The sequence below is a fragment of the Symphodus melops genome, assembly GCF_947650265.1.
Source record: "Symphodus melops genome assembly, chromosome: 11".
Taxonomy (NCBI): Eukaryota; Metazoa; Chordata; class Actinopteri; order Labriformes; family Labridae; genus Symphodus; species Symphodus melops.
This window is the reverse complement of record NC_136701.1, coordinates 2,969,913-2,985,596: the sequence shown is the minus strand read 5'-3', so window position 1 is coordinate 2,985,596 and position 15,684 is coordinate 2,969,913. Positions and strand designations below refer to the sequence as shown.

Genomic DNA, 15,684 nt, shown 5'->3' with positions numbered 1-15,684 from the left:
CATTTAAATCACAAGGCGGACTATTTTAAGAACAAAGCTGCCATCGTGCTGAACAAGGGAAAAGTGGATCTCACTTTTATTCCTACCGTTATCCTGTCAGAATTAAATGTACTGGAGAGCAAGGGGAGGCCGGGCTTATTGCAGTGTGTCATCGTGATGCTTCATTTGACACATTAAAGTTTGACTTTTGGACAGACAAAGAGACAGAGAGTAAAAATGATTTAGAGTGTTTGAGACTTCATCATACCGTTGAGTTGAACTTCATAATCTGAAGGTTGCCAGCATAGACTGTAAATAAAATGGATGAAGCCTGAGGTCTCCCTCCTGTTATTGCAGGGGGCTCCGGAGGATCATCGGCGGCAGCCGCCATGTTGGAAATCCTGTCTCAGCCTAATTTTCAGCTAATCTAACGACAGGCTGAGAGCTGGAGCTGAGGCGGGTTTTAAGCCTCTTGATGAACCGTTACATCACCTCAGCTATGCACCTTACTGTGGATAACAGGTATCGTTCATCATTCTAAACGGAGCTGTTTAAAATAAATTCATCCCCCGTACAGCATGATAATAAATAATCAGACTTACTTCCTGTTTTCTACCAGGCTGTAAACATGTTTATTTATGCTGTAACAACGGCTGTTTTGCCAGTCATGTGTATGTGACTTCCTGTGTTCCTGCAGCAAGCCTCAAGTGGACGCTCAGGTTTGGTTCTGTGTTTCGTCTTGTTTTAGTTTTCATTCTTTTCTTACTGTTCTATGTTTATGTGTCCCAGTGTTGATTGTTTCCCCTTGTGTGTATTAAATGGTAAATGGACTTGAGCAATTCGGGGGTTAAGTGCCTTGCCCAAGGACACATCGGACATGTTGCTCGTAGGAGCTGGGGATCGAACCCTCAACCTTCCGAGACGGTTACTGTGTTTCCCTGTGTCCTCCTATGTTGCCTGTCCTGTGTTGTGTTTTAAGGTTCCTGGTTTAGTGTTTTAAATCTAGTCTTTAGTGTTTCCTGTTTTATTTTGTAATTTCTTGTTCAGGTTGTGTTTTCACTGTCAGGTTTTACATTTGTACTTGTCCTCAGTGTTCCTTGTGTTTCCCACCTTGTTGATGACCCTGATTAGTCTCACATGTGTCATTAGTCTCACCTGTGTCTGATTACCTCATGTCTATTTAGTCTCTGTCTTTGTTACCCTCTGTGTCAGTTCATTGTTTGTAGTCGGTCTGTGTCGTTTGTTTCCCTTTGATCCCTGGATTAACTTTGTTTTTCTCCTTGTGCTTTTTGGACATCTTGGATTATTATTTAAGTGAGTTTGTTTTTGCCTTTTGTGTGAATAAATCAGCTCCTTTTGTTTTACCTGCGTTGGGTCCTCCCTGAATTTCCCTCGGGATCAATAAAGTATCTATCTATCTCTATCTATCTATCTATCTATCTATCCTCCCCTGTTTTTCTGCCCGCACCCGTGACACCTAGTTACAGTTACAGTTATCAAAAAGCAACTGAGTTCCTAATTGACTTAGTGCATGATAAAAGTAATGTAAGCTATGCTGTACTTAATATGCTTTTCAACCCTCAGCTTAATGTACACATTATTTACTGTGGCTGATTTGAGCTGTGACAACTCTCACAATTCAAAGAACACTATAGTCATTCTCAGTATGTAGGTATTTGACTATTTAAGTCCCTGAAGGCAACAGACTGAACTGTTGTAAAGTGCTGTTAACATACCCATCTATAGACAGATCCTAGGTAACAGTGTTTGGAATCTACCTATAGAAACACAGGCACATACTACAGACACGAGTAACAGCATACACAGTGAATCTTAAATATACCTGTATCAATACTAGAGTTCATCAGGTAACAACAGGACACTGAGTCTAAAAACATAATTTACACCAAATAAAACTCCTCATGGTCACTTTACATGGTTGAGGACGCTGTGAGATGAGGGACACACTGTAAGATGTCTCTCGCCTTAGCTACCGCTCTCTGACTGAAGGTGGTTCAGGTAATTTAACCCCAATGATCTTACTAGCACCTTTAATGATGTGTTGCAACCCATTTTTTTTGTCTCCTATTGAGAGATTACAAACCTGGTGATTTTAGGCCAAAAGTAAGAACAGACTCAACTATGGAGAAAAGTGTCATATGAAGTGTATTTTAACTAAACTACATCTCAGCAGTCTATGAGTGACACCACCTTATCAAAGGCACAACATCTTTCCACCAACCTTAAATAAAGGTTGTAATAATAAATAATTTGTGAAACTCACCTGAACTAAATGCACTTTGTTGTTGATCCTGCTTTTTAAGATGACATTTTTCTGTTTGTCCCTTTTTTCCTCAGCTCATAATGAAAGCCAGTGTCCAGGTGAAAACTGTCTCAGTGCTGAAACCACCTTCAATGCTCAGGTCAGTGACATTTATTTATATCTCAGGGTTAATTGGGAAAATGTTTGCTTTGATTGCTAAATCCATAAAAAGTATGAACTATATATAAATACACACTTTTACATGAAAAACTCTCGTGTACCCACGTTGATCAAAATTCTGAATCATGTTTTATAAGGCTGTAATGTCACGGTGTGTCAATATGTTTCTACACGTTGCATTATGGGTAATGTGCAATGTATGTTGTGTGGATTTGCATCGCTGTGTGCCTTTCTGTTGACATGTGGATGTGTTTTTATTTGTTGAGCTGAATGTCTGGCCCTTTGACTCACATAATGATCCTAACTTGTGTTCTTGATAACATTTCTGGATGTGTTGACACATCCCCCCCCACTGATACCATTGTTGTGTCGTCTCAGTGAGCAGCAGTCTGTATTCATGTTCTCATCTGCTCAACATGCTTTACAAACATGGTCACCATCTGAAAAGCTTCCTCCTCTCTGTTTTCTTCACGGTTGCCCTTTCAAAAAAAAAAAAAAAAGAAAAGAAAAGAAAGCCAGCAAATATGCCATGAGAAAGGTCACAGGGATCTGAATAACATTGCAGACTTTCAGAGCCTCTTTCCTGCTCGACTCCACCGCTCAAAAATCAGTCTCTTCCTCTTCTGCACCTCTCCAGGTACAAAACGTATCTACAGTGAAGTGGGATGCTTGTCTCTCCTGTCTATTCATCACACTCACACACTCTTGGCACTGTTCATTTTGCTGACTAACTGACTGCTGGCGGAGGCTTCCTCGCTGTAAACACGGAGGGGGTTTGTTTAAACTGGACGAGGGATGGAGGCTCAGAGCCACAAAAAGCCTCGCTCATAAAGATGCAGGTGTTTAACAAGGAGAGTCATGTAATGGATCTTTGCTGGTAGACACACTGAAGGCTGCCTGGGGAGAAGAAGAGACGCAGAGCACATGGGGGCAGTGTTGCACCACCTGTCACACTTCCTTCCTTCCAGCCTCCTCCTCCCTCCTCCCTCCTCCCTCCTCCTCCTCCTCCTCCTCCTCCCTCCTCCTGCTGACGTGCTTTTTATCCACCTTGCTGCAGAGCCATAAAGCGTGCATCATCCACTGTGGATACAAACAGCTGTCATAGATAACTAATAAAAGATTGTAGACATTATACTGATGAAATGCAGGTTTATGTAAACTATCATAATAAAAGGTTACAAACAATGGAAAACAAATTGACCAATATTTAAGATTGTTCACTTTAAAAAAAAAATATCCACAGATAGATTTGAGGAAAAAAAAAACATAAACTCAAGTAAAACCCTCCTGTTTAGAAAAATGTTGCAATAATATGTAACATTTATTTGAAATTAAATTCTGAATTTGCCGACACTTAATATACAAATGATAAACACCTCACACCGCACACCTGAGTTCATTTGGGAGCAACATGCACCAACAACTAATTATTCTTACACACAATTATTAAGACTTTTCACTAAATAAGATTTTGTCACTTGCTGGTACAGGTACACTAAACCTTGGTTCATGGATGTGTTGCTTCAGTGCATGCTTGATGGGTCCCTTTAACAAAGGTAGGTAGGTAGGCTACTATGCTTGTTATATGTTGGGGCGGCAGTAGCTCAGTCTGTGGGGACCTTGTGTGGGATCCGGAGGGTTGACGGTTCAAGTCCCGATGCGGCATATATGTGGGCACAGAAACCATATGCATATCAATTTGACAAGCATATACACACACACACACACACAACCTGTCAGCTTGTTATGCAAGTGTGTGTGTGTGAAAATAACCACAATTAAAAAAAAGTAGGACACTACAGATACTTCAGAAGAAGAAATAAACCTTTCTGTACCACTTTCCTTCTTACCATCCTTTCCGTCTTGATCAAGGCCAGGTTGCCGGTCTCCCCCCCCCCCAAAAAAAAGCTGTAAACAATCCATACAGCCTGTCCTTACACACGTCTCTCCCACAGGTGTTGTAGTCTGCTTTGGTGTATCACAGCGAGCGACTCTTCTGCCTGTTTTTAGCCATTGATTTGTGACCTGAAGCTGTGCTGTTCCCCCAGCAGTCTGAGGCATTTCTCTCCTCCTCGCTCTCTCTTTTTCTCTGCTGCTTACTCACCACGAGCCGGGCAGGAGTCACCCGAGGACAACCGCTGCGCCAGAAGACGGCAGTCGGCGGGAGGGGGGCTGTGTGTTTCATTAAACATGACCTCAGCTCTCTGTGAAAGAGGCAGTTCAAACCCACGGCATGTACATTCATTTTGCTGCCGCTGCTTCAGAGATAGAGACACAAATTGATTTAAAAAAAAAAAAAAAAAGCTTCAACAGCTGTGCATCTGGATGCTAATGAGAAATGGGATGTTTGCTAAATAAACTCAGCAGGAAATATTTCTGGCTGAATATCTCCTGGAAGCCTGTGATGAATTTCCTCTTCATCATATGCTTTTAGTTTACATCTGACTCGTAAATATTTCTATGAAGAGACCCCGGGAGAAACTAATCCTTAGATTCATGACTACATGGAAGGTAAAAGAGCCGGCGTGGGGTTGCTTCATGTAAATCCTAGCTTTGCTTAGCACTCACTTTAACTTGTGTCTTTGTGGACTGAAATGTAATGCGACCATTGACCTCTCTGTCTCTGAGACATCCCTGAGGGAGAAAAGATTCATCACGGAGCAGGATTAGAACAGACGGCTTACAGCCAGCTTCAATGAAAGGGATGACACATCTGAATCACATTATTATATATACTGTATGTTCCCAACTGGACAGAGCTGTGTTTCGACAGAGTCTTCTCCCTCCTTATGTTCATTCTTTCACTCTGTCACTCAGTCTGTGACAGCCCGCCTCAGGCTGCTTCATCTCAAGGGTGGATGGATTTAAAGATACTGAAGGATGAGGGAGCCGGAGGACTTGATTTAAAGGCTGCATCATGTCCCAACAGACACAAAGTGAAGATAGAAAGAAGTCTTTCTGAGCAAAACATCTAATTAGACTGATTACGAGACGCATTCACCTGACAAGTCCAGACACACATCTTATTTTAAGATATAAAAATATATGAGGCTTGAATTGTTTGTAAGAAGAAAAAAGTAAATAAAGAACATTTATGTGTCGAGTTTCCTGAAATATGTGACGTATTTTAGAATTTAGACATTTCAAGAAAAAGTCAAACATTTCCTCGACCTGTGGCAGTTTGTTTGTCACACTTCTTTGGGTCATATCAGATGATACATATCAATCAGACTTGAGCTTGTACAGTTCTTTTCAGGTCACACTGACACATTCACACACTGATGGTCGAGGCTGTTGTGTAAAGAGTCCAATAGAAGTAACTAATCCATTTATTAACATTCAGACGTCGGCGGCTCAGCAGCGGGAGAACTTTAGGGCTTCAGTGTCATGCCTAAGGACACGTCGGACATGTTGCTGCCGGAGCTGGGGATTGAACCCTCTATCATTGAGCCACAGCCGTCCAGAAAGTAAATGTTTTTTTAAATGAAGGACGTCACACTGGAAAATTGTGGGACCAAATTCACAGCCAAAAAGTTCAAACTAAAAAGCTCCTTTTAAGTTCTAAAACCTCCATAAGAGATTCAGATTGTAGAGAAAGTATAATGATAGTTCGACTTTACTCTGAACAAATATGCAGTAGAATATACTATAGTAATGGTTAAGGTCTTTTTACCTGCTTTTCTTTAATGTTAACAAAGAGTGAGGTCCTCTACCTGCTTTTTGTAAAGTGTCTGGAGATAACACTTGTTATGAATTCACACTATACAAATAAAGATTGATTGATAAAGATTGATACTTAAACTGGAGCCTCTTCTACTGATTCATGCACCGCCTCGATCTGATGTGTGTGATTTTCCTGTTGGAGTGTTTGATCACCTGCTCGGGTCACTTACCGCCTACTTAATCCTCTCTAATTAAAGAATTAGAAGGTGGTATGAAAACTAACAGACCTCTCACTCCTCCAGGACAAGAGACGTCCATCTGTTCCATCAAGCTTAGCCCATAAAGGCACAGAAACTCTTTTATGATCTGCTCCCACTCCTACTGTAATATAAATACAGCTGTCGGCTTGAACCCTCCTTTTTGCTGTGGTCACCCGTAATTAAACAAACAGCATTGGCTCGTTACATGACTTTGATTTGGGAAACAGTAGGCTGTTCACGTAGGTGTCTCTGCATTCAAACTGCATTCAAAGATTACGCGCCGTGCTTCAGCTGGAGTTTGTGGAAGAGAGCGGTCGACTCTTTTAAAAATGAGCTGATTTGCACTTCAAATTTTACTTCTCTCATTTTCCCTGGCACCTCATCACCAGAAGGCTTCACAGGATGTTTACACTGCATTAAATATTGATCGTAACAAGTCATTTAGTCTCTCTTAAATTACTTCTTTTTTTTTTTTAACGAGCGTGCCAAAATCTGCCAGTGGAGCGTGATGATTGTGCTTATTTCCACAGCAGTTTAACATTTTCAGAGCATCTGAAGATCTTAAAATGAAGATTTTAGAGATTTATAACTCTTGACCAGAGATGATCCTTGAAATGAGTTTTAATTTGCTTTGGAATAAAGTAGAATTATTTGGACCAGCTGGCTCTCCTCCACTTGTTTCCTTCAAAAATAAAATTTTAATACCCAATGTCAGAGAGAGAAACTTTGTGCAGAGTGAATACACAGAAGTGACGACGTGTTTGTCTCTGTATTCCTCTCAGGATGTCTCCCCTATCTCTTTTTGCAGTGTTTTGTCCAGAAAGCCAATTTTTTTTCTCTCGGATATAGCAGCTTCCGAAGTCCAAAGGAACATTTCCTAAACCTAATATCTCACACCTCCAGGGACAGCCAGTTTACAAGTTGAAGCAGCTTGATCTGAAAAAGTCCCTGCAGGCTGTGGCTGGATCTCCGTACGTCAGCACAACACACTCACAGCATCGACAAAATCCTCACCTGCAAACCAGCGCTTTGCATTTCAAAGTGTTAAGGATGCAGTTCTGTTAACTTTACTGGTGGTTTATAACCCAACAATTATTTCACTTTTGGTACAGAGTCCAAGACTTCACACTTCTCCTCCTCAGTTAGTTGTGGAAACAAAATGATGGTGCAAATTCTGTGTTCATCCACTTCAGAAGAATACCGGTTGCTCTCCAGACAGAGCAAATATCTCCCTCTCTGAAAAGCCACAGATCAGTTCAGAGAGCAGACTTTTCAGTAGCCTTAACCCTTCAGTGGGCTTTTCTTCAGTCCACCTCAGTAGACTGAACGTTTCAACATGGATGCTAATTTCTGGGTTTTGTGCAGTTTGGTTCGGATGCTTCCTTTCAGTAAACGAATGTTCAGTTGTTAATTATTTACATGCAGTGTGAAGTTTTGTATTATTTACTGAGCCTAATAAAGAGTAGGTCCTAACAGGACAGGCTGTGCAGCACCCTCTAAGACTTTGGGTCACAGAAAGGCACATGTCCTGAATGGGGAGCATTTTGGGTGGATAATGGCTGTTTTTGAAAATTCCTTCTCTACTACTAGTATATTCTCAGTTGGACAACGTGCTGAATGCAGTATATTTGTTCAATAGCAGTATGCAGGTCTGACTTCTGTGGTTATTTTGCAGTATTTGGCTAAGCTGGTTTTCGGTCTGAGGAATGAGGAAGTAGCCCAGAAGATAGCAAACACAGCGACAGTCTGAAAAGGCTGACGAGTGATTTATTTAGATTTTCATGAGTTAGAGAATCAAAAAAATGTAATTGGTGGTATCTTTGTGTGGTTGATGAATTCCTCTGTTATGATCGACGTGGCTGTCCGTCATTTCCATCTCTTACTTTGCATTTCTGTGAAACAATATGTAAAGGGAGAATAGTAAGATGCAGACCGTAAACTTTTTCATAATCAATACGACATCCTGTTTTTTTTTTTGCCATACAGCTGATCTTGCATTTGCTCACCTACTGCATTCTACTTACTGTATGTACTTGTAGTATAGGAGGCGGTTTTGATAAAAACAGCCTGCGGTCAGTGAGAGAGCCTCTCCATCTTCAATCCCTCAGTGCTTAAAGGGCTTTGAAGACATTTCATTCAAGCCTTGAACCAGTCTTGCAATAAGTTAGTTAGTTGACTGCAGTTAAGATGAGTAGCATGATGCAGCAATTTTGAATACACACGTTCTTCTTTACAAGTATTGCAGACAGACAGCGTGATGTGATTGCTTCTCTTGTGGAACAGTAGGTAATTAATCAGCAGGAGGATTCTCCATGGCATACATGCTGCTTACTGTCTGAGACGTGCTGTAATCATATGAGACGACAATAGAAAAAGACTCATGAATATTCATTAGATAAATGTCATCCACATCAAGTGCATATCAATATGTGTGAAATTAAACTTGACATTTTCTTGTAAGCATCCATTAACAGTGGATCTAAGGAGTCAATTGGACAGGGACACGTCTCGTACTTTCATACATTCGATTTAAAATCAATCTCATTATAAAAGGAGGATAAAAAATGTGTGCGTCAGCCACTACTTGCCCCCCCCTGAGAAACATTTTGCCCATAAAAGCCCAAAAGTGGTCTCTTCAGTGCCACTATTCTATCAATACTCTTATTTTCAGTGAGTGTGCTTATTAGCCAATTAAAATGTTCTTGATATCTTTAATAGGAGCATTAGCAGAGGTTTCCTTACATGAATGAAGCTGCTGTTTGTCAACTTCAAGCAGAGTATTTTGTGCCTGCTCATTTTACAGTCTCTCCTGGTCGCTCGCCTCTTACGTGTTTCGAGACGAGAGGACACCACTGGGAGTCAGCGTCCTTCATTAACACTCCCTCTCTAACTCACTGAGCGGGGTCAAAGGTCAAACGACTTATATGCTGCGTCAACAAGTGCTGCCATCTGCCTCTTCATTAGCTCGGACACTTAAACTGTGAAGTGGGGTCACTAAGGAGCAGGACGAGAGCCGTGTCTGCTCACAGAGTTTATAGAGGGCTGAACTTATTGTGTGGGCTGCATGAGCTTATAAGACAAAGACAACATATTTCAGCTCTGCATGTCTCTCTTTGCAGTCATAACGTTTAACGTTTAGCATGTAAAAAACCCAGCTTGTGTCCATTTACATCATTTCTCTCGCCTATGTCTGAACAGCATGTAGACACAGTGGTGATAGTTGCAGAATGCTGCATCTGTGGCTCAGAGGTAGAGCGGGTCTCCGTCCAAATAAGACCAGTAATTTGATCCCCTGTTCCTGTTCTCGCTGAAGTGTCCTTGGGCAAGATAGTGCAGCTCGAATTACTCCCAAAGGGAAATCTACAATGTGAATAAGAGGCTGTGCATAGCGTGCGAATCCGTACATAAAAAGGATGAATGTGATATGTACTGCACGCTGCCTTCGGTGGTTTGAAAAGTGCCTTTTTTAAGTGCAATCTATTTACTGTTTCAGTGTAGAATTGAAATAAATCAGACGTGATGGGCCGGGCACTGGTCAGCCTTAAGTAGCCTGAAGTGACAGTGGAGTAAATCCAGACACAGTCTCTGGGGAAGGCAATAAAACACACCCAGCTGTGTGCGCCTCTGGGTGATGAACCAAGACAAAACAAGACTGGCTTATTTTCCAAATATGAAACTGTGTTGTACTAAACCAAATCAAAGGATCCGGCTGATACTTTTGCAAGCAGCCCAAAAGACATCAGCCCTACTTGTAATAGTAATGTATGTAAGTATACCTTAATTCTGAGGTTAATGCAGGTGTGTATGTGGGCACCTTCTTATGCACACACCTGAACACTGAGTCTCTCTCAATTTAGTAATATGCCACATTGTTTCCTTCACTGGCGTTGCTTTCTCGGCTCTCAGCTCCTCCCAGCGAAGAACTGAGGGAGAGAAACAAGGAAGAGACGTGAGGAGGCAGGAGAGGAGTTTACCAAATGCTAAATCCTACACGTGCTGGCTTCACCTGCATGACATCACTTATTCATGATGAACTGACATTAACTGACATTAACTGACTGTCAAGGTCATTTAATTTAAAAACAAACTATCTTTGTATCCATCCGTCTTTGCATCCTTCCTCCCTCAGAAGCCTCCCCCTTCCTTGATCTTTGACACTGGGTAAGTTTAAGGTATTTGAAGATCCGTCCTTACAGTGGAGGGCGAACAAATTCAGGACAAGTCGTGGAGAATGTCTGCAAGGATGCACAAATGAATGTAACGAGAAGCACCCATGAAGAGCTCCTTCTGTATGCCAGCAGTAAGGCCACATTATCAGACTGCAAACACAGGATATATCTGTAACAGTGGAAGAGGTGAGGCCGACAATTTACTGCTGATACAGAAGCAGGAAGGGGGGGATGCGGTTTTTAGAAGTTGACCCAGCGTAATGGCCTTCACCCCACCACCTGGCCTGATTTAACAGAGTCATGGCAAGGTGAGAGAAAGAGAGAGAGAGCGAGCGATATTTCCCTGCCTGGCAGGACATGAGTGATGGGGGATGAAGATAGCGCTGATGGAGGGTAATGATTGTGATCTCTCCTTCTCTCTCTGTCCTGCTGAGTCTGTGTCTGGGTTAATGGGAGTCAGGTCAGAGGGGGTCCAGGGCCTCAGTGTGATGGTCATCTGGTTATCTGGACTGACTCATGGTGAAAGGTGTGGATGTTATATAGATAAGGTGGTCACTGCATTACTCTCTAAGCTGCAGGTGGATGGAGGCGATGCAGAAAAGAGACAAACCCGGAAATGAAAAAGTTAAAACCATCCTTAATGTGGAAAGGGAATCTCGCTCAGCAACAATCATGTATGTGAGTATAAATGTGTAAAATTGCATTTTAGCTGCTAATCCAGCGAAAAACAAGACAAAAAGACGCTAACTTAGTCACAAAGAACACGAGCAGAGCAACTTTTCTGTGCCCCATTCAGCGTTTTTTTAAGGTGCCATTGAGCAGTCCATTTTAATCCTAAACACCAGATCTCACAGGACACACATACAATCAAACCTCTCAGTGCTCAGACAGAAAACATCTCTGTCTCTGTAAATATGACTCTAGAACACTTTAACATATCAATGTTAGAACAAATATCTGAATGACCTCAGATCAGGTAACGATTACTTAAAGTGCTTTAAGACTGCAGGTCACACCTGTTCACACACTGATGGGAGAGGCTGCTGTGTTAAGTGAACATCAGAAGTACAGTAACTAATCCATTTACACACATTCACACACGTCTGACGAAGCAGCGGGAGCAACTTGGAGTGAAGTGTCTTGCTCAGGGACACATCGGATGTGTAGCTGCAGGAGCTGGGGATCGAAGAACCGGCTCTACCAACTGAGCCACAGACGCCCCGTCTCTGCCATACTCGGGTGAGGAAATAAACTGTCGTCATAGGCTGAGGGAAGCACAGGTGTAAATGCAGTTACACTGGTAGTCGAGCAGAAAATCAGCCCTCATTCTCACCGTGTGACTGCCAAGCTCAGAGGCCGTGTCACCTCGATACTGCTCCACTGCAGCACGTCCAGCATTCCTCTCCTGTCTTATGTCATTAGGAAAACAATTACTCTGCTCCACATTCCTCCTCTGGACCTACAGTCACAGCTGCCATAAGGCTGCACATGACCAACACGTTGATTGAAGTCTGCAGGATTGTTTCTGTGCACATTCAGTAATTAATTCAGTTCAATCACTTTCATCTAGGAAGAAAACGCATGAATTTGAACTGTATGCATGCGACCTTTTTCATTTAAGTTAACATCTAAACCTAAACCCCATTAATGAGTCCATGCACAGAATTTCACTTGTTTAGAGTAAGTTTGGGACTGCATGTTGGTGCATTGGTAAGCTCTGTTGCCTAGCAGCGATGAGGTTCCTGGTTCAAGTCCTCTTTGCTCAAGGCTTCTTTGAGTGGAGTTTACATGTTCTTGCTCGTTAGGTTAACTGGTGATTTTAAATTGCCTGCAGGTGTGAATGTGTCTGTTAGCTCTGTGCTTTACAGTCCAGGGTGTAGCTCCATCTCTCGCCCAATGACCGCTGAGGTTGGAAAAGCGTAACAGATAACGGATGGACGAGTCGAGTAAGTTGGACCGCCGAGATTTGGCTTCAAAACGCTCAATAAAAAACCAATGGGTGACGACACTGAGACTACTTCCATTTTTTTATCTATCAGCCCTGACACATCAAGCAGACGGCAACAAACTAGTGGAGGCCAAGGCTGCCTGTGGCGTTGTCTTGGCCAAAGACTGCAGCCGACGGCCAACCACCACGTACGTTCTGCACGTGTAAATGCGTAAAGTAAAGATTCCTCTCACTGACCGCTGACGTTGATCCAACATGTCAAATCAGCCAAAAAATAGGCAGACGGGGTCCAACAGATAGCAGATCTCAGAATCAATCAAAAATAATCAGCATTAAGATATTTGCTCTAATCAAGCAGGACTGACACCTCTGTCCTCAAAGGAAAATGTGACACGAGAATGATGAGTGAAGAGACAAATAGACTTTTCTGATCAAAAGTCAGTTCTAGTATAATGCTGAACATTTAGCCACCGTCACTCTCGCTCAGAACCCGACTGGCACAGATGTGTGGTGTGTGTCAAAGTGAATCAGAACATCCTCAGCTCCTGATGGGGAGAGCGGTGTGGACTGTCAGGAGGCTCCGCCACACCCAGTGAGCGTGCAGGTGTCAGAAAGCATCTCGCTCACATTAGGAGCATGAAGTGTCACTAAAGTGTCTCCCTGAGGCGGGAGAGCGCTGAATCAGCACAAAGCTGAGAAAGATCTGAGGTGAACTCTCCAGTGATCAGGAGCTGCTACTGCTGTGCAGTCAGCTCTTTTATACTTTCTTTCTTCCATTTTCAGATTTATGTTTTTAAAGAAAAGTTAGAATCTTATATTGTGACACGAGAAAGTTTAGTGGAAAGGGGACGTAGCAACTTGTGTTGTAAAACTCAAAATCAATGTTCGTCTCGAGATCACTTCTTAATGATCTCGTCTCAAAATTAAAATCATTTTTCCTAATGTGATTTCATCTGATGAGTTTTTATCCTCACTGGCACAAACTGTGAGTTTGAAAAGCGGCTCCTTCTAGACGTTGAAAACGATACGTGATTGACAGGTGGGTGTGATGTAATTGGTTCCTCTTTGCTCCGTGACTGATCAGGGAAATAAACAACCTGAAATAAAACAGATTCAGTAAAAAGTAACAGAGCAGTTTGGGTCGTCTTGCTGTCAGACTGTTGTCATAGAGACAAGACGGATGTGCAGCGCTTTTCTGCTCCATGTGAAGGTTTTTGAGCACACAGCGAGCGCTTTTCTTCCTGGAAAAAAGGCCAGGTAGACACAGGCCTAATGTGGTAATCAGCCCTAATCTGCTTCTATCAAACCTTTTTCCTCCAGTAAGACGTCAGTGGAGAGCTTGAACCCTCGTCTTTCTTCTTCTGTCTTCATTACTCAGCCTGACTGAGACGAATAGGAATCTGAAACTGCAGACTCAGCGTGAAAGGAGATATTTTAATCACCAAATTAGAGTCATTTAATTAAAGCGCAGCTCTGTTTGTTCGCTCAAACAGGCAGCATTACACAGGGCTGTGGGAGATTCGTTTAATTTGACCTTTGAAGCACTTAATAAACTTTCAAAATCATGAGCTTGAAAGGAAATGAGATATAATTGAAAGTCAGCACTAATAGTCATCAGACTGAGGATTTGTTATAAAAGTGGATCTCTGACTGAGGATCAGTTCACTCAAAGAGTCGAGCAAACAGTCAACTATGGTCGTGTCCTAAATCACACACTCATTCCCTACATCCTTTTTAGAAAGCGCTCTGTAGTGGGCTACAGTGCACAATTACAAAAACCCATTTTGGACACTCCTCTGGCCACCGATAATATCATTGATGTCGCACAGCTAAATGTGCAGCATGACGACGGAAAAAGTAAAAATAATAACGGCATGAAGTTCACTGATCAATAGTTATTGATGAAAAACGATTCTAGAGGCGACACCTGCGAGCCAGTTCAGCCTCGACAGCTTGAGCTGCACTGATTTCACACCTTACCCGTCATTATCCACAATCAGCAGATAACACCTCCATCCACCTGGCTGTTTTTTTAAGATGTATCTCCCTCTCTTCTTTTATTGCTTGGCTCTGCACCAGTACTGCACTCTTGCTCAGTCCGACCACCGACAAGCCCAGCATCCATCTGACTGGGGGGTTTAGGGTGCCATGCTGTCACTCCATCATCCCAAGGGCGGGCGTGGTTCATTAGAGTCAGCTTCCTGAGAGACAACAGACTGCTCCTGCAGACGTGTGTCCGAACACGGCTCCCACTGTGTCGGCGAAGTATCAATGGGATGAGTTATCAGTGTGTAAATGTGTAGATGTGACTTGATGTGAAAAAGACTAAAAGCGCCTTACAAGCTCAAGTAGTACATCTAACATTTACCATGAACTCCTCAAATGTCTGCATGTAAAATAACACTTGGAGTGAGATGGTCAGAGCCTCGACGTCAAACGGAGACTATCTTCCACTGCTGAAATAAATAATGCAAACAAATGCTAACCTGACATGTCTGATCCTGAACAGGCTGATTCCCAGCTTATTCAGTTTGTGACGGATTTAGAGTTTCTGAATAGCTGATTTGGATTTTGGCAGATTCTGAAACATTGTTACTGTAACTATGATTAACGTTTATAAAACGCTTGTTTCAATTACAAAATGATTTGAAACTTAAACTTCTCTCGTTGGACGCTTTTAAGAGGAAGTGAAATTACTTGGAGGCAGAGACATCTGGCTGTAGATGTTCTTTGATATGTTTGTTGATTACCCTGAAAAACATGTTATTTTTGACCTTTAATTGCCTAAGGATATATTTTTGTGTTTGTATTGTTGGCTGCTTGTTGTCTGTCTGAAACTCTGTTACTTGTGTTGCTGCTTGTCTTGTCCAGTTTTTAACATTTCCTGGTTAAATAATAAACAGACAGCTGTTAATAATAAACAGCTTAACTGGTAATTGTTAAAACTACATGAACATAGATGACCATCTTTGGCTCAGTTGGTAGAGTCTGTCATCTCTTGGGAAGGTCATGGGTTCGATCACCAGCGCCTGCAGCAAAATGTCCAGCGTGTCCTTGGGCAAGATACTTCAACCCAAATCACGTCTTACTGAATGTTATTTGTAAATACATGACGTCTTCATCTGTACATCTGTTCATTTTCAGTCAGTCAGAAGCTATAATGTTTCCTGCAAAGGGATTCAACTCACAATAAGTCAAACTTGTTACTTATAAGCACTAAGG

General features: G+C 42.2%; 1 protein-coding gene across 1 annotated transcript in view; it reads left to right on the top strand.

The window, feature by feature from the left end:
* Positions 1 to 1,200: 1,200 nt before the first annotated feature.
* Positions 1,201 to 15,684, top strand: part of auts2a (activator of transcription and developmental regulator AUTS2 a) — a 441,093-nt gene continuing 426,609 nt past the window's right edge. Inside the window, 2 exon segments of the mRNA XM_079356142.1 lie at positions 1,201 to 1,293; positions 2,338 to 2,402. The gene's annotated coding sequence lies outside the window, so the exon portion shown is untranslated.